This window comes from Anomaloglossus baeobatrachus, chromosome 3 (assembly GCF_048569485.1).
Source record: "Anomaloglossus baeobatrachus isolate aAnoBae1 chromosome 3, aAnoBae1.hap1, whole genome shotgun sequence".
Classification (NCBI taxonomy): domain Eukaryota; kingdom Metazoa; phylum Chordata; class Amphibia; order Anura; family Aromobatidae; genus Anomaloglossus; species Anomaloglossus baeobatrachus.
The window spans coordinates 507,370,397-507,392,785 of record NC_134355.1 but is presented as its reverse complement, the minus strand read 5'-3'; the positions used below and the strand labels follow the sequence as shown (position 1 = coordinate 507,392,785).

Sequence of the window (22,389 nt, the reverse complement as noted above, 5' to 3'; positions counted from 1 at the left end):
TGAGAGGCCTAAGTGACAGAAAATACCTAAAAGTGACACCATTCTCAAAACAGCACCCCTCAAAGTACTCAAAACCACATCCAAGAAGTTTATTAACCCTTCAGGTGCTTCACAGGAACTAAAGCAAAGTGGAATGAAAAAAAGCAAAAAATAAAATTTTACCTAAAATGTTGCTCTACCCCAAATTTATTCACTTTTAGAAGAAATAACACAACAAAATGAACCCCAAAACTTGTTCCCCACTTTCTTATGAGCGCGCCAATACCCCACATGTGGTCAGAAACCTTTGTTTGGACAAATGGGAGGGCTCGGAACAGAAGGAGCAATATTTGAATTTTGGAAAGCAAATTTGGCTGAAATAGATTGCGGGCACCATGTTGCATTTACATGTCCGCTAAGGTACCTAAACAGCAGAAACCCCTCACAAGTGACACCATTTTGGAAACTAGACCCCTTAAGGCTTCTATCTAGGGGTATAGTGAGCATTTTGGATCCACAAGTACTTCACAGATTTTGATAACGTTACGTTGTCACATTGAAAATTTTCATTTTTTTCTCAAAAATGTTGCTTTAGCATCAATTTTTTCACTTTTTCAAGAGGTAATTCCAAAAATTTGACCCCAACGTTTGTTACCCACTTTTTTATGAGCGCGGTGATACCTCACTTGTGGTCTGAAACCTTTGTTTGGAGAAATGGGAGGGCTTGGAACGGAAGGAGCAATATTTGAATTTTGGAAAGGAAATTTGGCTGAAAAAGATTGCAGGCACCATGTCGCATTTGGAGGACCCCTAAGGTACGTAAACAGCAAAAAAACACCACAAGTGACCCCATATTGGAAACTAGGCCCCTCAAGGAATTTATCTTGATGTTTGGTGAGTACCCTGAACCTCCAGGTGCTTTACAGAAGTTTATAACGTTGAGCCATGAAAATAAAAAAATAAAATTTTACCACAAAATTGTTACTTCAACCAGGTAGCTTTTTTTTTCACAAGGGTAACAGGAAATAAATCACCATGAAATTTATTGCGCAATTTCTCCTGAGTTTGTTGATATCTTGTATGTGGTGGAAATCAACTGTTTGGGCACACTACAGGGCTCAGAAGAGAAGGAGTGCAGTTTGAATGCAAAATTGGCTGGAATCAATAGCGGACGCCATGTTGCATTAGGAGAGCCCCTGAGGTGCCTAAGCAGTGGAGGTCCCCCACAAGTGACCCCATTCTGGAAATAAGACCCCTCAAGGCTTTAATCTAGGTGTATATTGAGCATTTTGAATCCACGAATACTTCACAGAATTTGATAAGCTTAGGTTGCCATATTGAAATTTTCATTTTTTTCACAAAAATGTTGATTTAGCGACACATTTTTCACTTTTTCAAGAGGCAACAACAAAACGTGTACCCCACAGGTTGTTATCTAATTTCTTGTGAGCGCAGGGATACCACACATGTGGCCAAAAACCTTTGTTTGGATAAATGGGAGGGCTTGGAATGGAAGGAGCACCATTTGAATTTTGGAAAAGTTGAAGTAAATTGCGCGCACCATGTCACATTAGCAGGGCCCCTTGGGTACCTATACATCAGAAACCCCCCACAAGTGACCTCATTTTGGAAACTGGACCCCTCAAGGATTTTATTCAGGAGTATAGTAAGCATTTTGAATCCACAGGTACTTCACAAAAATGTTGCTGTAGCAACAAATTTCTCACTGTTAAGGGGGCTTTACACGCTGCGACATCGCTAATGCGGAGTCGTTAGGGTCACGGAATTGGTGACGCACATCCGGCCGCATTAGCGATGTTGCTGCGTGTGACACCGATGAGCGATTTTGCATCGTTGCAAAAACGTGCAAAATCGCTCATCGGTGACATGGGGGTCCATTCTCGATTATCGTTACTGCAGCAGTAACGATGTAGTTCGTCGCTCCTGCGGCAGCACACATCGCTATGTGTGACGCCGCAGGAACGAGGAACCTCTCCTTACCTGCCTCCCGGCCGCTATGAGGAAGGAAGAAGGTGGGCGGGATGTTCCGGCCACTCATCTCCGCCCCTCCGCTTCTATTGGGCGGCCGCTCAGTGACGTCACTGTGATGCCACACGGACCGCCCCCTTAGAAAGGAGGCGGTTCGCCAGTCACAGCGACGTCGCCGGGCAGGTAAGTATGTGTGATGCGTCTGCGCGATGTTGTGCGGCACGGGCAGCGATTTGCCCGTGTCGCACAACAGATGGGGGCGGGTACCCACACTAGCGATATCGGGACCGATATCGCAGCGTGTAAAGTAGCCTTTAGGCTATGTGGCCATGATCCAGCGACACGGCGTCTAGTACACAGTGTCAGCCTCCTGCAGAAATGTGAGTGTTGTCCACGGGAGAACGCAGCTGCCCATGCCCACGATTTGGGTTCAGGCTGCTGTGGACTTTAGTTTTATTCTACCTGCAAAGAACACTCATCTCCGCAGCATAAATTGACATGCTGAGGCTCGGGAAGCTGCGCCACAGGTCGGTTTATGCTGCGGAGAAAAGAAACACAGTGGGCACGGGATTTCTAAAAATCCTGCCACTGTGCTTCTACTGCACAACGCAGCGTTATGGACGCAGGGAAAACACTCTGCGCCCAAAACGCTGCAAACCCTGATTGTGGGCACACAGCGTAAAATGCTACAGTGGATGAATGGATAGATGTCAAACATATATAACGTCCCACCCCCCTGCATATTCTAAGCTGGCGCCCTTTAGTGCCTTTCATGTGACACTAAAGGATGCCTAGCCTTGTATTTAGCCCAAAAAAAAAAAAAAAATTAAAATAAATGACGTGGGGTCCCCCCTATTTTTGATAGCCAGCTAGGGTAAAGCAGACAGCTGTAGCCTGCAAACCACAGCTGACAGCTTCATCTTGTCTGGTGATCAATTTGGAGGGCTCCCCAAGCTGTTTTTTTTTTTTAATTATTTATAAATAAATAATTAAAAAAAACAAACAAACGTGGGGTCCCCCCAAATTAGATCACCAGCCAAGGTGAAGCTGACAGCTGGGGTCTGGTATTTTCAGGATGGGAAGAGCCATGGTTATTGGACTCTTCCCAGCCTAAAAATAGCAGGCCGCAGCCGCCCCAGAAGTGGCGCATCCATTAGATGCGCCAATTCTGGCGCTTCGCCCCAGCTCATCCCGCGCCCTGGTGCGTTGGCTAACGGGGTAATGAATGGGGTTGATACCAGGTGTGTAATGTCACCTGGCATCAAGCCCAGCAATTAGTTATGTCACGGCGTCTATCAGATACCCGACATAACTAATTGACAGTAATAAGAAAAAAAATTGACAACAAAAAAAAATTTATTTGAAAAAACACTCCCCAAAACATTCCCTGATTGACCAATTTATTGAAAAGAAAAAAAAAATCCACTATAATCCATTTGGATGTCCACGTCGCCTCTGGACCTTCTAGAATATGGGGGACACGTTCAGGGAACGTATCCCCCATTTTCTAGGAGGGCAGACCCTCCATTTGAGGAGAGTGGGTGCAAAAAGCTGCACCCACCCTCCCCGGGTCACAGCTGCACAGTGCTGAGCAGCATCAGCAGCCAGCGTCCTGAACACAGGAAGCTGTCATCTGCTCGGCACATGTGACCGGCGTCTGCAGAGAAGGAGGAGGGGGCCGCGGGGGATCAGCGCTCCGGTATGTATGACACCGGGGGACACCGGGGGACACCAGGGGGGGTAGGGGGGGACCCGGCAGGGCCTAGGGAGCAGGTTTCTGTCGTATGTGTTATGGCACATACGACAGAAACCATAGGAACACTGTAAATGCGGCCGGCGCGCTGCTGTGCTCTCCGATGCGCGCGGCCATCTTGGATTTTCGGGAGGGGGTTGGGGGTCGGGGGGGCACTTTGGGGATACCGAGGGGACCGGAGGGAACCGGGAAAAAGATTTATCTCCCATCTGGCATGTTTGATCATGCCAGATGGGAGATAAATGATTTTTTACCGGCGCGGTCATTTACTATAACTTGATGATCGGTATACGGTGTATACCAGTCATCAGGTGAGCGGGGACCGGAAAAACCGGCCCGAATCATGATCTCCAGGGTCTCAGCTACCCCCGGCAGCTGAGACCCCGGAAATTTTCTGACTCTGGGGGGCGCTAGACCCTTTTTTCCGACCGCCGTTTTAAAACGGCAGAAAGGAATAAGTACCCTTTTTTAGTGCCGTTTTAAAACGTAACGCGGTCGTAATGGGGTTAAATGTATTTTATTGGGATTTTATGTGATAAAGCCAACACTAATTAGCATGTATTTGTGAAGTGTACAAGAAATGATACATAGCTTTCTAAATATTTTAAAAATGTCTCAAAATTCTGTTGTGTATTTATCTTCAGCCCCCTATGGCCTGATACCACTAAATTGAATCCTGACAGACCAATTCCATCCAGAAGACACATTATTTGTAAATCAAGTCCACCAGTGTGTAATTTATTCTCAGTATAACTACAGCTGTTCTGTGAAGGCCTCAGAGGTTTGTTTGAGAAAACTAGTGATCAACCAATCATGAAAACCAAGAAACACACCAGGGAGGTCTGTGATAAAGTTTTGGAGAAGAGAAAAGCATGATTAGGTCATAACAAAATACCCCTATTTTTGAAAATCCCACTGAGCACTGGTCAATCCATCATCCAAAAATATAAGGAGTATGGCACAACTGTAAACCAGCCAAAATATGGCCGTCCACCTAAATTTAAATTCCAATCAATGAAATCACTAATTAGAGAAGCTGTCATGAGTCCCATGGTCACTATGGAGGAGTTTTAGATGGGAGAATATATCCACAGGACAATTATCAGTCACATACTTCTCAAATCTGACCTTTATGGAAGAGTGGCAAGAAGAAAACAATTTTTGATACCAAGCCATAAGAAGTCCCATTTGTAGGTCAAAGCTAGCATATAGAGAAAGATGCTCTGGTCAGATGGGACAAAAGTAGAATTTTTGGGGGCCTAAATGCAAAATACTACATGTGGCGCAAAATTAACATTGAACATCACCCTGAAAATACCATCCTCAATGTCAAACATGGTGGTGTCATGCTGTTGGGATACTTTTCTTCAGCAAGGACAGAGAAACTTGTCAAAGTTGATGGGAAGACTGTTGCTACTAAATACATGCAATCCTGGAGGAAATCCTGTTAGAGGCTGTAAATTACTTGAGACTAAGGGGTGCTTCACACACAGCGAGCTCGCTGCCGAGATCGCTGCTGAGTCACGCTTTTTGTGACGCAGCAGTGACCTCATTAGCGATCTCGCTGTGTGTGACACTGAGCAGCGATCTGGCCCCTGCTGCGAGATCGCTGCTCGTTACACACAGCCCTGGTTCGTTTTCTTCAAAGGCGCTCTCCCACTGTGACACACAGATCGCTGTGTGTGACAGCGAGAGAGCGACAAATGAAGCGAGCAGGGAGCAGGAGCCGGCATCTGGCAGCTGCGGTAAGCTGTAACCAAGATAAACATCGGGTAACCAAGGTGGTTACCCGATATTTACCTTAGTTACCAGCCTCCGCAGCTCTCACGCTGCCTGTGCTGCCGGCTCCGGCTCTCTGCACATGTAGCTGCTGTACACATCGGGTTAATTAACCCGATGTGTACTGTAGCTAGGAGAGCAAGAAGCCAGCGCTAAGCAGTGTGCGCGGCTCCCTGCTCTCTGCACACACAGCTAAGCGGTGTGCGCTGGTAACTAATGTAAACATCGGGTAACCATACCCGATGTTTACCTTAGTTACCAGTGTCCGCAGCTTCCAGACGCCGGCTCCGTGCAAGCGCAGCGTCGCTTGCACGTCGCTGCTGGCTGGGGGCTGGTCACTGGTCGCTGGTGAGATCTGCCTGTTTGACAGCTCACCAGCGACCATGTAGCGATGCAGCAGCGATCCTGACCAGGTCAGATCGCTGGTCGGATCGCTGCTGCATCGCTAAAGTGTGAAGGTACCCTAATGTGTAGATTATCCTTCCAACAGGACAATGACCTTAACATAATGCCAGAGCTACAATGGAATGGTTTTGATAAAAGCATATGTATGTGTCTAAATAACCTAGTCAAAGTCCAGACCTAAATTCCATTGAGAATCTGTTGGCAAGACTTAAAAATTGCTGTTCAAAGATGCTTTCTAACCTATCTCACTGAGCTAGAACTATTTTCCATTGAAGAATGGGCATAAATTTAAATCTCTAGATGGTCAGCTGGAAACCTAACGAGTCTTCAGGGACAATAACCCTAAATTCCTAAAAAATGTCTTGCATGTTTATTCACCTTGCTTGTAAGAAGAGGAGGCGGATGACTTTAAAGCACCACTCCAACTTTTTTTACTTCAATGCTGGGGTGGTTCTTTAAATGTAAGTCCCCTGCCCCCTGTCATATACTCACCTTTTGGTGTCTTCATCAGTTTACAGTGTCGCTCAAGTCAGTCTCCAGTGACTTATGACCTGCCGCCAGCTCCAGTGTTTCATTGAGTCGCGCCAGATATCACAAATCAATACAAGTCTATGGCAGCCTTCTTCTGACTTTTTAGATTTGCATTGAGTGCTTGTGATGTAACTTGTGACTGAACTTATGGGCACAAGATAGCACCACGGGACCTGAACGGCGCCGAAAAAGGATGAAAATGCTGCAGCGTGAGTGTAAGACCAGACGCAAGGGACTTAAGGCCCTGTCACACACAGAGATAAATCTGCGGCAGATCTGTGGTTGCAGTGAAATTGTGGACAATCAGTGCCAGGTTTGTGGCTGTGTACAAATGGAACAATATGTCCATGATTTCACTGCAACCACAGATCTGCCAAAGATTTATCTCTGTGTGTGACGGGGCCTTTAGATTTAAACTATCAGTCAAAAAACACAAAACATTGCAGAGCTTTAAGATACCATACCTGTGGATTGGTCTGGTGTGCAACCGCAAGATTTATGTATATCTTTCATAAAAATGAATTTGTTTGAAAGTTTCCTAATTTGTTTATTTGTATTCGTCTTATACGTAGTCTGACTCCTAAACTCTTCTGCCAAACTACCAGCATCAGTGTTATTTGTGTGTTGCTTAACTTTTCTTCTCAGCTAAAGGACAAGTTTGTGTGTATATATTATATTTATTTTTTATTTTATTTTCTTTGCTATTAAGTCAATTATTATTCATTATTAAAATGAATGAGTCTTATCTGCATTACCAGACACAGCCTATAGAACAGTTGCACTAATTCTATCTTGTAAATCTCTTAAAGTCATATACGAATGTCATCATTTTCTCATCAATTCACTGCAAAATGTGCAGAATGTCTTGAATATTTTTCCAGAACTTTATGTTCGCAATTTTCCAGTTTCCGTGACAGTTGAATCAGCTCTAGAAAAGAAAACAAAAGGCATAAAATATGAATTGTGTGTGCTTTTGGGAAATGCTCAGGTGCGGCTCATACAATATTAAATGTCTTAAGTGCTAGGGCTAAACATTGCAAAGGAATAAGTTACAGACCATTGTACTGTAAACACCTCTCTCAGTAAAGTTTTATGGTAGTCTTTTTAGTGCCATAATCTATGAAGTCATAATGTGTTTTAGTGGGAAACATGATTTCATTGCACTTACTGGTCATAATGCCAGGTAACCAGAATAATAATTTATACAATAGAAATCTAACACTGGCATTATTAAGCCTATAACATAAACAATACAGATGGGTTTTACGAAACACAGCTATTAATAGTCAGGAAGTGGATATGCACATTAGGGTGTTAATATTTAATATTTTATTCAATTTATCATCTAAACTTATTGGACTGGAATCTGCTTTTGCGTCATGAGATCCGGGAAATGCAGGTCCAGACAAACCAATATGAAGGTCTGTGCTACAATAAAACTTGGTCTTCTAAGATAATTTCTTCTGTATCTCCTTCTTTGGACTATTCAGATATTTCTGAAAATGATACTACAAAAAAGCACTAACAGCCATTCATCAGTCATCATATGAATGCAAACTTATACCTAGGGGCTTTATCATTATTAAAAGCTTTCTATGCACTTTTTAGAAAATCCAATTATCTAAAATATACAATATATCATTAGTTTATAGGGCCTTTAATGAGGTGTTTGCATCTTTGTACGGATTTATTTGTGCTATTACAATTAAGGTTTTTTCATGATGGCAACCATTTCCCCTATTCGCATATGCTATAAGGACATCATAAAGAGTGTCCTTCTTGGTCCCTTATGAATAAGCCTTGGCCATAACAGATGTCACCCTCATAGAACTAGTTTTTCTATGCGCTGACAATGGATAGTGTGTCCCCGAAAATTCAACCGCGACTTATATTATTTCTTGCCCTGAAAAAGGCTCTAGGGCTTATTTTTGGGGTAGGTCCTATTTTGGTGGAAACATTGCTAGGTTCATGGGGCCGTTAATGGAAGTAGGGAATGAAGTGCTCCTCATTGTTGCATGTTAAATTCCACTGTCAGAGATTGACAGAGGGATTTAACTGGTTAACAGCCACGGACAGATCTCGATCCCACCTGTGGCTGTTAGAGGCCCATGTACGCTAATCACATCAGCCAACATGTGCAGGGAAAGAAACGGGCTCAGCATGAGAGCTTGCATAAAAGGCAGGAACATGACCTTTGATGTTTCAGTAAGTCCAAGGTCATGAAGGGGTTAGCGTGCTCTAAAGACACAACCCTTAAGCGGGCTTTACACGCTGCGACCTCGCTAGCGATTGTACTCGCCCCCGTTGGTTGTGCAACACGGGTAAATCGCTGCACGTCACGCACAACCTTGCTTACCCCCGTCACACGGACTTACCTGTCCTGCAACGTCGCTCTGGCCGGCGACCCGCCTCCTTTCTAAGGGGGCGGGTCGTGCGGCGTCACAGCGATGTCACACGGCAGCCATCCAATAGAAGCGGAGGGGCAGAGATGAGCAAGACATAAACATCCCGCCCACCTCTTTCCTTCCACATAGCTGGTGGAGGCAGGTAAGAAGATGTTCCGCGCTCCTGCGGTGTCACACATAGCGATGTGTGGTGCCGCAGGAACGAGGAACAACATCGCTAATGAGAGGTAAATGATTTTTTGTTTTAGGACGACCTCTCCGCAGCAAACTATTTTTGCCGCTTTTGCGATCGTTTTAGGTCGCACATAACTGTTACACGCTACGATATCGTTAATGACGCCGGATGTGCGTCACAAACAACGTGACCCCGACGATAATTCATTAACAATATCGCAGCATGTAAAGCCCGCTTTAAAGCAGGCCTGACCTATTTAACGATTCCGAGCTCCCCGTTCCTCCACTTGTCAGAATCTGGCCCTTTCTACCATCAGTACCTTCACTTGGTATTTGGACATAGACAGATATAGGCTGGTCACCAGTTTATGCAGCTTTACATGAGCATTCTTATATATTACAAAGATTGCTGGAGCAGTTATATAATACTATTTGTGTCATCCCAACTTCTTTATATTTTGGAAAAATTGTAAACTCTTGGGAGCTCCTCTGTTGTGAATTTTTAAACTATGCATTAGTCTCTAATGTCTGATATTGTCTAACATGGTCGTATAAGTACCCTCTTCAATTGTAAATTGCTGTGGAATTGGGCATTCTAAAAACCTAGTAATAATAATTATTATCTTTAATATTTTAAAAACAAAGATACCCTTATATGATTTTGCTTACTTTGTATTACAAATCACCAAGTGAATAGATCCATCAGCCATTGCTTTTTAATTTTAAGATACTGTCAACTCATTTATTCTGATTTTGAGCAGGAGATTGAGACGGGGTTTAAACCACTGTGTCTGTGTCTGTTCTATTGTGTCAGATGACTGGTGATTAATTGGAATTGCCAGGTGGATGCATGTTGGCCCATTGATTGAAGTGACCCAATAGCCAAAGGTTAACTCTGCACCTTCCTATCTTGTTTTTCATCTAATTGCAACATATGACTGTCATTTGTTTATTTCTAGTGCCAATGAGTTTTCAACTATGAATTTGGAGGCTCGATCAGCACAATTACAGATGTAGAGAGCTAGGAGGCAGAGACATCTTATTTTCTCTAATGCAAAGAGTTATTAACCCCTTCAGCCCCCGGCGATTTTCCGTTTTTCATTTTCGTTTTTCCTCCCCTTCTTCCAAAAGCCTTACCTTTTTTATTTTTCCGTCAATATTGCCATATGAGGGCTTGTTTATTGCAGTACAAGTTGTACTTTTGAACAAAACCATTCGTTTTACCAAATAGTGTTCCAGAAAATGGGAAAAAAATTCCAAGTGCGGTGGAAATGTAAAAAAACTGCAATTGCACAATTGTTCTGGGTTTTTTTAATTTACCCTGTTCACTAAATGCTTAAACTAAGGTGTCCGTATGATGCTTCTGGTCGGTACAAGTTCCTAGATACCATTTATGTATACTTTTACTTTTATCTAAAGGGTCGAAAAATTCAGAAGTTTATCCACAAAAAGAATGGTGCTTTTGACGATATTTTCAGAGACCTGTAACATTCTCATTTTTTTGGATCTGGGGCTCAGTGACAGCTTATTTTTGTGTCTTGAGCTGACGTTTTCAATTATGCCATTTTTTGTTCAGATGCTACATTTTGATCGCCTGTTATTGCATTTTTTTAAAAATTTACAACCACCAGAAAACATAATTTTGATGCTTGGAATTTTTGTCTCACCACACCATGTACCGATCATATTAATTGATTTTATATTTTGATAGATCGGGGGGGTGATTTGAACTTTTAGGCTTCGTTTTTTTTGCTTTTTTACATTTTTTATTTATTTTACTAGTCCTCCTAGGGGACTTTATCATTTCACAGTCCGATTGCCTGTTCATTTCTGCAGCATCGCTCTGATCAGCAGAAATGCAGTGTTCCTGTGAAGGTTGACACTGTAAAGCATCTGATCCCTGAACCCAAACCTTGAATTTTAAATTTGGGGTTCGGTTCGAAAACCAAACCTCAGGCTCATCTTTAGTGAGGAGATACTGGAAGCTGTTGATAGTAGTCATTATCAGGCTGCCAGTCACATTTTTCTCCAAGAGATTAGTCTCTAGGAGAAAAATGCAAGCATGTGAGCCAGCATCTTTCTCATAGAGACCACAGGAGCACTGGCTGACTGACTTCTCCTCTGTATGGGTGACTTGGCTGATTTGCTGTTGACCGAACGATCAACTAAAGCATAGCTCAACCAACAGCCATCTAATGTGTATGGTGTGCATAGGGGTTAAAGCTCTTTTTACATCGACTCTCATTTATTATGGAAGACAAAGCATAGTGCGGCATCATTTGTGTGATGATGTAGCAAAAACAAAGCTAACATCGCCAGCACTCACTTCAGTTGCTCCAGGAATTGAGTCCATGTGCCTTCCACCAGTGACCACAAGTAAACCATTAAAAAGTTTATTGCACAAAAATATCAAAACATTTTAAAAAAGCATGCTGGTTCTCTTACGCGTTTCAAGCACAAAGTGCGCTCTTAATCATAGATGATGCACATGATAAGTAGTGAAGCTTCTTCTCTACAGATAAAGGTTAAACACACTGGGCAGGAAGGAAAGTCTGCACTCATCTCAGAACTGCAAGAACAGGTTCATGCTATTGTAACTGACAATACTTCAAACATGATCAGTATAAGATATAAAACTTATGAATGAGAATAATGAAGGTGAACGGCAGCAGAAGAAAACTTCAGATTCAGTAAGTTTGAAATGAAAGGTTACAGTCCTGTTCCTGTAACTGAGGAACAAACAATACTAATACAGAAGAACAGCAAATGATACTTTCGAATTATTCATTACATGCGCTGTGTTATACACATGCTGCAGTCTGCAATAAGAGATAGTCTACAAGAGGGACATGCTGGAACTCTGATTGGCAAAGTGAGGAAATTGGTTATTGCTGCCAGAACTTCTAAAATTGATTTCATCTTGAAGAGACCTGCTGGAAAAGAGGCAATATCAATCAAACCACTTGTTGGGCAGCACTTATTTAATGATTGAGCGATTGCGTGAGCTGAAACCCTTTCTTGTAGATATGGCCAATCGTGACTGAATTGAAGGAATTGCTTCATCACCCATTTACAGTGACTAAAAAAATGACAAGCTGAGGATTTAACTCCCGACATTTTCATAAAGGAGTGGAAGAACTTGCTGTTTTGTTTGTCCCAAAGAGGAGGTTTAATTGTAGATGGCACTGCTGCTTCAAAGAAATGGAGAGAAAAACTGCTACCGTGTTTTTCCAAAAATAAACCCTCCCCCAAAAATAAGCCCTAGCAGGGATTTTCAGCATTTTCGGAGCAAGGCTTAAATATAAGCCCTCCCCCGAAAATAAGCCCTAGTCTCGGTTCAATAATGAAGTGTCTGTGCAGCTAAAAAAAAGTTACAGATACTGCAGAACATTTCATTATATACAGCGGGCAATCATACTCACCAGACGTCGAGCAGAGGACCTGCAATGATCGCACACCCACACACATCCGATCTCACACACACAATCAGATCTCATACACAAACATGGGATCACGCACACACAGCCGATCTCACACACAATCAGATCGCACAGATAATCAGATCACACATACAAACATCGGATCACAAACATCAAATCACACACACAAACATCGAATCACACACACATCGGATCGCACACATACTCACCACATCCAGCGATACTGATTTCGTCTCGCTAGCAGAATCCTGAGATGCTGTACGGTGGAACGCAAGGACCTGCCGCAACAGAACGTGGGGACACACGTGGTTCCTCCCATCTGCGATCTGCTGTTTGTGAGTGTGTCAGCGTGTGAGCCAGAATCAGGGGAGGATGGCGTGCAGCACCCACCGGAGATCACAGGGAGCACCTGGGAGCCACGCAGATGTTCCGGTGTTAGTATGAGTATCCTGGGAAGTGGGGAGGGTCTGCTTTTTGGGAGGTAAGCTTGCCCCCAACTATGTTTCTCCAAGAATAAGACCTCCCCCAAAAATAAGCCCTAGTGCTTTTTTTGGGGGGGGGGGAAATATAAGACAGTGTCTTATTTTTGGAAAAACACGGTGGACACATTTGGAGACATGTCAGTAGTTTATAGAATAAAACAACAATTTACATTTTACTCAAAATAGACCTATAGAGAAAAATCAGAAAAACTCAGAATTTTGCAGTGGTCTCTTAACCCCTTTACGACCGCCGATACGCCTTTTAACGGCGGTAAATAAGGGTACTTTTTCCGATCCGCCGCTTTTTAACGGCGGTCGGAAAAAAGGGTCTAGCGCCCCCCAGAGTCAGAAAATTTCCGGGGTCTCAGCTGCCGGGGGTAGCTGAGACCCTGGAGATCATGATTCGGGCCGGTTTTTCCGGTCCCCGCTCACCTGATGACCGGTATACACCGTATACCGATCATCAAGTTATAGTAAATGACCGCGCCGGTAAAAAATGATTTATCTCCCATCTGGCATGATCAAACATGCCAGATGGGAGATAAATCTTTTTCCCGGTTCCCTCCGGTCCCCCGGTGTCCCCAAAGTGCCCCCCCCGACCCCCAACCCCCTCCCGAAAATCCAAGATGGCCGCGCGCACCGGCGATCACAGCAGCGCGCCGGCCGCATTTCCACTGTTCCTATGGTTTCTGTCGTATGTGCCATAACACATACGACAGAAACCTGCTCCCTAGGCCCCGCCGGGTCCCCCCCTACCCCCCCCTGGTGTCCCCCGGTGTCCCCCGGTGTCATACATACCTGTCGGAGCCCTGATCCCCCGCGGCCCCCTCCTCCGGCTCCTTCTCTGCAGACTCCGGTCACATGAGCAGAGCGCAGCTGTCAGCTTCCTGTGTTCAGGACGCTGGCTGCTCGCACTCTGCAGCTGTGACCCAGGGAGGGTGGGTGCAGATTCTTTGCACCCACTCTCCTAAAATGGAGGGTCTGCCCTCCTAGAAAATGGGGGATACGTTCCCTGAACGTGTCCCCCATATTCTAGAAGGTCCAGAGGCGACGTGGGACATCCAAATGGATTATTGTGGATTTTTTTTTTTTCTTTTCAATAAATTGGTCAATCAGGGAATGTTTGGGGGAGTGTTTTTTCAAATAAATTTTTTTTTGTTGTCAATTTTTTTTTTATTACTGTCAATTAGTTATGTCGGGTATCTGATAGACGCCGTGACATAACTAATTGCTGGGCTTGATGCCAGGTGACATTACACACCTGGTATCAACCCCATTCATTACCCCGTTAGCCAACGCACCAGGGCGCGGGATGAGCTGGGGCGAAGCGCCAGAATTGGCGCATCTAATGGATGCGCCACTTCTGGGGCGGCTGCGGCCTGCTATTTTTAGGCTGGGAAGAGTCCAATAACCGTGGCTCTTCCCATCCTGAGAATACCAGACCCCAGCTGTCAGCTTCACCTTGGCTGGTGATCTAATTTGGGGGGACCCCACGTTTGTTTTTTTTTTTTAATTATTTATTTATAAATAATTAAAAAAAAAAAACAGCTTGGGGAGCCCTCCAAATTGATCACCAGACAAGATGAAGCTGTCAGCTGTGGTTTGCAGGCTACAGCTGTCTGCTTTACCCTAGCTGGCTATCAAAAATAGGGGGGACCCCACGTCATTTATTTTAATTCTTTTTTTTTTTTTTTGGGCTAAATACAAGGCTAGGCATCCTTTAGTGTCACATGAAAGGCAGGTAAGGGGAGCTTCCTCGTTCCTGCGGCGTCACACATAGCGATGTGTGCTGCCGCAGGAGCGACGAACTACATCGTTACTGCTGCAGTAACGATAATCGAGAATGGACCCCCATGTCACCGATGAGCGATTTTGCACGTTTTTGCAACGATGCAAAATCGCTCATCGGTGTCACACGCAGCAACATCGCTAATGCGGCCGGATGTGCGTCACCAATTCCGTGACCCTAACGACTCCGCATTAGCGATGTCGCAGCGTGTAAAGCCCCCTTAACAGTGAGAAATTTTTTGATACAGCAACAGTTTTGTGAAGTACCTGTGGATTCAAAATGTTTACTATACTCCTGAATAAAATCCTTGAGGGGTCCAGTTTCCAAAATGAGGTCACTTGTGGGGGGTTTCTGATGTATAGGTGCCCAAGGGGCCCTGCTAATGTGACATGGTGCGCGCAATTTACTTCAACTTTTCCAAAATTCAAATGGTGCTCCTTCCATTCCAAGCCCTCCCATTTATCCAAACAAAGGTTTTTGGCCACATGTGTGGTATCCCTGCGCTCACAAGAAATTAGATAACAACCTGTGGGGTACACGTTTTGTTGTTGCCTCTTGAAAAAGTGAAAAATGTGTCGCTAAATCAACATTTTTGTGAAAAAAATGAAAATTTCAATATGCAACCTAAGCTTATCAAATTCTGTGAAGTATTCGTGGATTCAAAATGCTCAATATACACCTAGATTAAAGCCTTGAGGGGTCTTATTTCCAGAATGGGGTCACTTGTGGGGGACCTCCACTGCTTAGGCACCTCAGGGGTTCTCCTAATGCAACATGGCGTCCGCTATTGATTCCAGCCAATTTTGCAGTCAAATTGCACTCCTTCTCTTCTGAGCCCTGTAGTGTGCCCAAACAGTTGATTTCCACCACATACAAGATATCAACAAACTCAGGAGAAATTGCGCAATAAATTTCATGGTGATTTTTTTCCTGTTACCCTTGTGAAAAAAAAAGCTACCTGGTTGAAGTAACAATTTTGTGGTAAAATTTTATTTTTTTATTTTCATGGCTCAACGTTATAAACTTCTGTAAAGCACCTGGGGGTTCAGGGTACTCACCAAACATCAAGATAAATTCCTTGAGGGGCCTAGTTTCCAATATGGGGTCACTTGTGGTGTTTTTTTGCTGTTTACGTACCTTAGGGGTCCTCCAAATGCGACATGGTGCCCGCAATCTTTTTCAGCCAAATTTCCTTTCCAAAATTCAAATATTGCTCCTTCCGTTCCAAGCCCTCCCATTTCTCCAAACAAAGGTTTCAGACCACAAGTAAGGTATCACCGCGCTCATAAAAAAGTGGGTAACAAACATTGGGGTCACATTTTTGGAATTACCTCTTGAAAAAGTGAAAAAATTGATGCTAAAGCAACATTTTTGAGAAAAAAATGAAAATTTTCAATGTGACAACGTAACGTTATCAAAATCTGTGAAGTACCTGTGGATCCAAAATGCTCACTATACCCCTAGATAGAAGCCTTAAGGGGTCTAGTTTCCAAAATGGTGTCACTTGTAAGGGGTTTCTGCTGTTTAGGTACTTTGGCGGACATGTAAATGCAACATGGTGCCCGCAATCTATTTCAGCCAAATTTGCTTTCCAAAATTCAAATATTGCTCCTTCTGTTCCGAGCCCTCCCATTTGTCCAAACAAAGGTTTCTGACCACATGTGGGGTATCGGCGCGTTCATAAGAAAGTGGGTAACAAGTTTTGGGGTTCATTTTGTTGTGTTATTTCTTCTAAAAGTGAACAAATTTGGGGTAGAGCAACATTTTAGGTAAAATTTTATTTTTTGCTTTTTTTCATTCCACTTTGCTTTAGTTCCTGTGAAGCACCTGAAGGGTTAATAAACTTCTTGGATGTGGTTTTGAGTACTTTGAGGCGTGCTGTTTTGAGAATGGTGTCACTTTTAGGTATTTTCTGTCACTTAGGCCTCTCAAAGTCACTTCAAATGTGATGTGGTCCCTAAAAAAATGGTTTTGTGAATTTTGTTGAAAAAATGGGAAATTGCTGATGAACTTTGACCCCTTCTAACTTCCTAACCCCAAAACATTTTGTTTCAGAAATTGCGCTAATGTAAAGTAGACATGTGGGAAATGTTATTTATTAACTGTTTTGTGTGACATAACTCTCTGGGTTAAGGGCATAAAAATTAAAAGTTTGAAAATTGCAAAATTTTCAAAATTTTCATCAAATTTCCGATTTTTTCACAAATAAAAGCAAAAAATATCGTTCTAAATTTATAACTATCATGAAGTACAATATGTCACGAAAAAACAATGTCAGAATCACCGGGATCCGTTGAAGCGTTCCAGAGTTATGACCTCATAAAGTGACACTGGTCAGAATTGCAAAAAATGGCCTGGTCATTAAGTACAAAACTGGCTTCGTCCTTAAGGGGTTAATTTTAACCAGAGCTATATTTATATATATATATATATATATATATATATACACAATATATAGTTGTATAAAAATAAATTATTTTAAAAAATGACGTAGCGCTCCGCGGTAGTTTTGATTCTTAATGCAGAGAAAGTGGACAGCTATGGGCTGCCACCCCCATCTGCCTGGCTTTACCTTGGCTGGCAATCAAAATTCAAGGCAGCCCATTAATTTTTTTTTAATTTAATTAAAAAAAAAAAATGCGTGTGCTCCCGCCGTATTTTGATCGCCAGTCAGGTAAAGCCAGGCAGCAGGGGGCTGGGATTCTTGGCAGCCCGCAGCCGCATTATATCTTACCGCCATTTCCAGACGTTTTACCCGGCTCGTCCAGTGGCCCTGGTGGCGATGGCATGCTGGGTAATAAAGGGATTATTAGCAACTTTGTATTCTCAGATGGTACAAAGCCCAAAATTCATGGTGTCACGCCAAATTAGACATGGCCACCATGAATTTCTAGTAAACAGTAAAAAAAATTAAACACAACACATAGAAACATTTTTTTATTGGAAATTAATCAAAAAACATTTAGAGACTCCATCTTTATTATAAAAAATTCCTTAGTCCGACGTAAACCACAAGGACAGCAATGTCAACTCTGCTTCATCACTCTGTAAAGACAAGCGAGAAGCCAAGACAAGAGAGAAGCAGAGAGAGCATTGCCAGCTCTGCTACATCGCTCTGTACAGAGCAAAAAGCAGGCTGACAGTGAGGGGATGATATCACCTTCGTGATTCCAGGACCTTCGATGACGTCATAGTCATGTGACCATTCTGTAAGCCAATGTCTGTACAACATTCACACCAGACTTGTCAGATGGCTATGACATCATGCAAGGTCCTTTAGGCAGTGATGCTTACCGGGGGCACAGCAAAGATCGGACGCGGAAGCAGTAGCCGAGAGATAGCAGGTCTGCAGGATGAGTCACTGGACCTGTAAGTATGATCATGTTTCTTAATAATGTGCTTTTTTTTTTTTTTTTTTTTTTTTTTACAGCCACTAGACCAGATTTGGACTCGATCTGTAACACGAGCTTCCCATCCCGATCTTTACAGTTCGGGATCGCCCATCGCTAGTCATTCACTCCTAACTTCCTCTACATCCTGTTTCAAGTATGACAGCTAGTTACTACTGCTACTTTGTCTTTGCAATAAGAGGTCAGAAAGTTTACAGACAGAAATAAAACTGATCAAGAGAACCACTTTGTTCTCTTCAAGATTTGTGCGACTGAAAAAAATGTATTTCCTGGCATAAATTGTTGAGATGCGAATACCTCTTTAATGATCATCTGATCAAAATCTACGGCCACTACTTATTGCAGATTCCTTTAGACTTGTCTCTAGCTTTTAACATGCTTGACAATGTACTCAATCTGTTGGAGGTTTATAAAGACTCTATCCTGTGACCTATGTTCTACTAGATCTATGCTTTTAGCCTGAGGGCCCTCTTAGCGTCCAGTATCACTCATACACAGATGATGTACAAATCTATCATTCAAGTCCTAACCTTGCCTGTATACTGTCCAACATTGCTAATAGCTATTTCATGTTTAATGTCCTCTTTTGTTATCTATTGTACATGAGGAGAACAGAAATGATCATTGTTTTGTGAGAGTCTGAAATGTGATTGTGTCAGCAGTGCTGTGAGTTCTGCCTGCCTGCACTGATCAGCAGGGTTTTGAGTCAAAGACCTTGTAGCTGCAGGAGTTACCTCAAAGACAGAGTGCTGAGCCCGGGCTGGCTGAGGGAGACAGCTGTGTGACGCAGCAGAGTTGACACAACTCCTGATCGGTGACCGCACAAGAACCAGGAGCGGTGCTAAAGGAATTGGACTGCGTTGTGTGAGAGAAAGGAGCTCCAATTTCCTGAGTTGAGGGCTGTTCTCTGGACTGAGGAAGCCTGTGTTCTGTCTGAGGATTGCTATAGAGCTGTGGGCCTTAAGGCCCCGTCACACGCAGCGATATCGCTAACGATATCGCTAGTGAGCCTACCCGCCCCGTCGTTTGTGCGTCATGGACAAATCGCTGCCCGTGGCGCACAATATCGTTCGGAGCCGTCACACGGACTTACCTGCCTAGCGACGTTGCTGTTGCCAGCGAACCGCCTCCTTTCTAAGGGGGTGGTTCGTGCGGCGTCACAGCGGCGTCACTCAGCGGCCACCCAATAGAAGCGGAGGGGCGGAGATGAGCGGCCATAACTTCCCGCCCACCTCCTTCCTTCCTCATTGCGGTCGGCCGCAGGTACGCTGTAGTTCTTCGTTCCCGAGGTGTCACACATAGTGATGTGTGCTGCCTCGGGAACGACAAACAACCTGCGACTTCAACAATCAACGATTTTTTTAAAACTAACTACGTGTCAACGATGGACCATTTGGTGAGTATTTTCAATCGTTAATGGTCGCTCGTTGGTATCACACACAACGACATCGCTAACGATGCCGGATGTGCGTCACGGAATCCGTGACCCAAGCGATATATCGTTAGATACGTCATTGCGTGTGACGGGGCCTTTAGACCGTGTTCTGTGTGGAGTAATTGGATAATATCGACTAAGTCCGAGGTCCCTGCGTGGCAGGACCGGGGTGAAGACATCCTTAGAACAAGAAGAAGATTTTTGTGTTGCCTTTTTCTTCCTTCTTTGGAATTATATACAGCGAACTTGGACCACAGGCCTTGGACCACAGGCCTGTGTTAAAGTTCTGTGGCGGTTAACGGTACCATAGCTTTAAGATACCCGGATATCCCTTTGTTCAGTGTAAAACAGACGTTGGTAAAATTTCAGGCTTTGTTATTAGTGGTGATATGTTAAGGTGGTGTCACACACAGCGACAACGACAACGACGTCGCTGCTACGTCACCATTTTCTGGGACGTTGCAGCGACGTCCCGTCGCTGTCGCTGTGTGTGACATCCAGCAACGAGCTGGCACCTGCTGTGAGGTCGCCGCTAGTTGCTGAATATCCAGCTTCAATTTTTGGTCGTCGCTCTCCCGCTGTGACGCACAGATCGCTGTGTGTGACAGCGAGAGAGCGACGAAATGAAGCGAGCAGGGAGCAGGAGCCGGCATCTGACAGCTGCGGTAAGCTGTAACAAAGGTAAACATCGGGTAACCAAGGTGGTTACCCGATATTTACCTTCGTTACCAGCCTCCGCCGCTCTCACGCTGCCAGCGCCGGCTCCTGCTCTCTGCACATGTAGCTGCAGTACACATCGTGTAATTAACCCGATGTGTACTGTAGCTATTAGAGTAGGGAGCCAGCGCTAAGCAGTGTGCGCGGCTCCCTGCTCTCTGCACATGTAGCTGCAGTACACATCGTGTAATTAACCCGATGTGTACTGTAGCTAGGAGAGCAGGGAGCCAGCGCTCAGTGTGCGCGGCTCCCTGCTCTCTGCACATGTTGCAGCACAGCGACACGTGTCGTTATGATCGCTGCTTCGGCTGCTGTTTGACAGCTAAGCAGCGATCATTACAGCGACTTACAAGGTCGCTGCTACGTCACAGAAAATGGTGACGTAACAGCGACGTCGTTGTCGCTGTCGTTTAGTGTGACCCCAGCTTTATACTCAGTGCGCCATCTCAGATGTTCCCTCAGAGTGCCCTCATTGGATTTACACCTCTTGTGTTTATAGTTAATTGTTTTTCTTTGTTCAACCTGGTGAGTAGGTAAATTTATTCCCGGTTCCTCTGGTAATATACATAACCCAGGAACTCTAAGATAGGTGCATTGATTCCGGCTAAAAGCTGAGTGTGTTAATTTCACTTTTGTGGTGCTTTGAGGGGTTCTTAAGTTAATCATAATTTATTCTGGATCATACTCAAATTCTCAACCTAGTAAAGAAACCCTTGTTTATTTCTGCCTCTGTCTGGGTTTGTACCAAGCTACATAAGGAGGGACACATATATAAGTGCACCTCTATCTGGCTACCTATAGAGGGATAAGTATATTAGAAGTGCACCTGGACCTATATGCATGAGGAGGGTACACATATATGTGATAGTTGACTTCAAAATTAAACCTCTGACAACTGATTCCAGCTGCAATTTCTCTAGTGCAAGTTAAAAGTATAAAAATATGATCTAATTGTAATATATTGTAGTAGATGTAATGGATTGTAAGCTTGTGATCAGGACTTTCATTCCTCTTGTTAATGTGACGCCCCTGGACTAGTCAGGTCGTCACAGGGCACTGCACGCTCTTTATCCTCAGTGCAGGACTCAAACCCCCATGGTTCTGAGTTCCCAACCTATAGTACTGCCTCCATCAGCATCCAAATCCCAACCACACCTCACACCACACCCTACCAGACATACCAGTGGGCTGCTGAGCTGGAATAGGGCCGTCCACCTAGGGGTCAGGCAGATTGGTGGGACGGGGGAAGTCAGTGAGGGAGGAAGTGGAGAGCAGAGCAGAGCTGACAGGTGACAGGCCATGAAGTAGTATCTCCCAAAGAGTGAGGCGCTGGGAGTTGGAGCTCCCAGCGAATTAGAGGTTGGGCCGCAGACGATGGTCTGGGCCGGAGGAGTCAGAGACCCGGTCGCAGGGTATTGGCTAGGTGCCTGGACCCGGTCTTGGAGGACGGGAGGCATCTGAGTCTAATAACCGGTCCGGGACCGAAAGCACGGTGGGGTACTGGACCCTAGGTCGGGGAGTAGTTTCAAGCAACCCGGCAATTAACATGCGGAGGATAGTGACTTTACGGACTGTCCCCACGAAGCTCAGAGATCAGGGGCACTAGTGCAACGAGGGGGATAAGGCTTTCCAACCCAAGCAGCCCACTGAAATCCCAAGCGTGAGCCATTGAGAGCAAAGCTCCTCTACCAATAGTAGGGAGCGGGGCCCGGACAGCTTTATGCCTACAGGCCAACTGAACACTTCTAAATTTGTGCACGGAGGCAGACCATCAGGCATTACTGTAGGGGACGGATACCCAGACGGGCTCCCCCAAGAGGGCAGCGGCATCCAGAGACTTGGTTTACCTTGTTGTCAGAGTCTGCTTTTCATCACCAATGCTGTCTGAGTGAGTACATGGTCACCCCTTGCCACCATCTAGCCCTGCGCTCCCCTGCACATCACCATCCAGAGTCCCGGGTTTCTCCTACCCGTGGAGGGAAATGTCATCTGGCTACCCCCATTCCATCAACCCCGGGTACTCCCATCGGCAGCTGCGGTACTCCCCTTACCGCACACCATGGGTGGCGTCACAAACTATAATCTCCTGTAAATATCCCCT

At 44.5% G+C, this 22,389-nt stretch overlaps 1 long non-coding RNA gene across 1 annotated transcript in view; it reads right to left on the bottom strand.

Moving 5' to 3' along the window:
* Positions 1 to 7,324: 7,324 nt before the first annotated feature.
* Positions 7,325 to 22,389, bottom strand: part of LOC142295474 (uncharacterized) — a 58,279-nt gene continuing 43,214 nt past the window's right edge. Inside the window, exon 3 of the long non-coding RNA XR_012751467.1 lies at positions 7,325 to 7,364. This is a non-coding gene — a long non-coding RNA (uncharacterized LOC142295474). The remainder of the gene's footprint in view (positions 7,365 to 22,389) is intronic.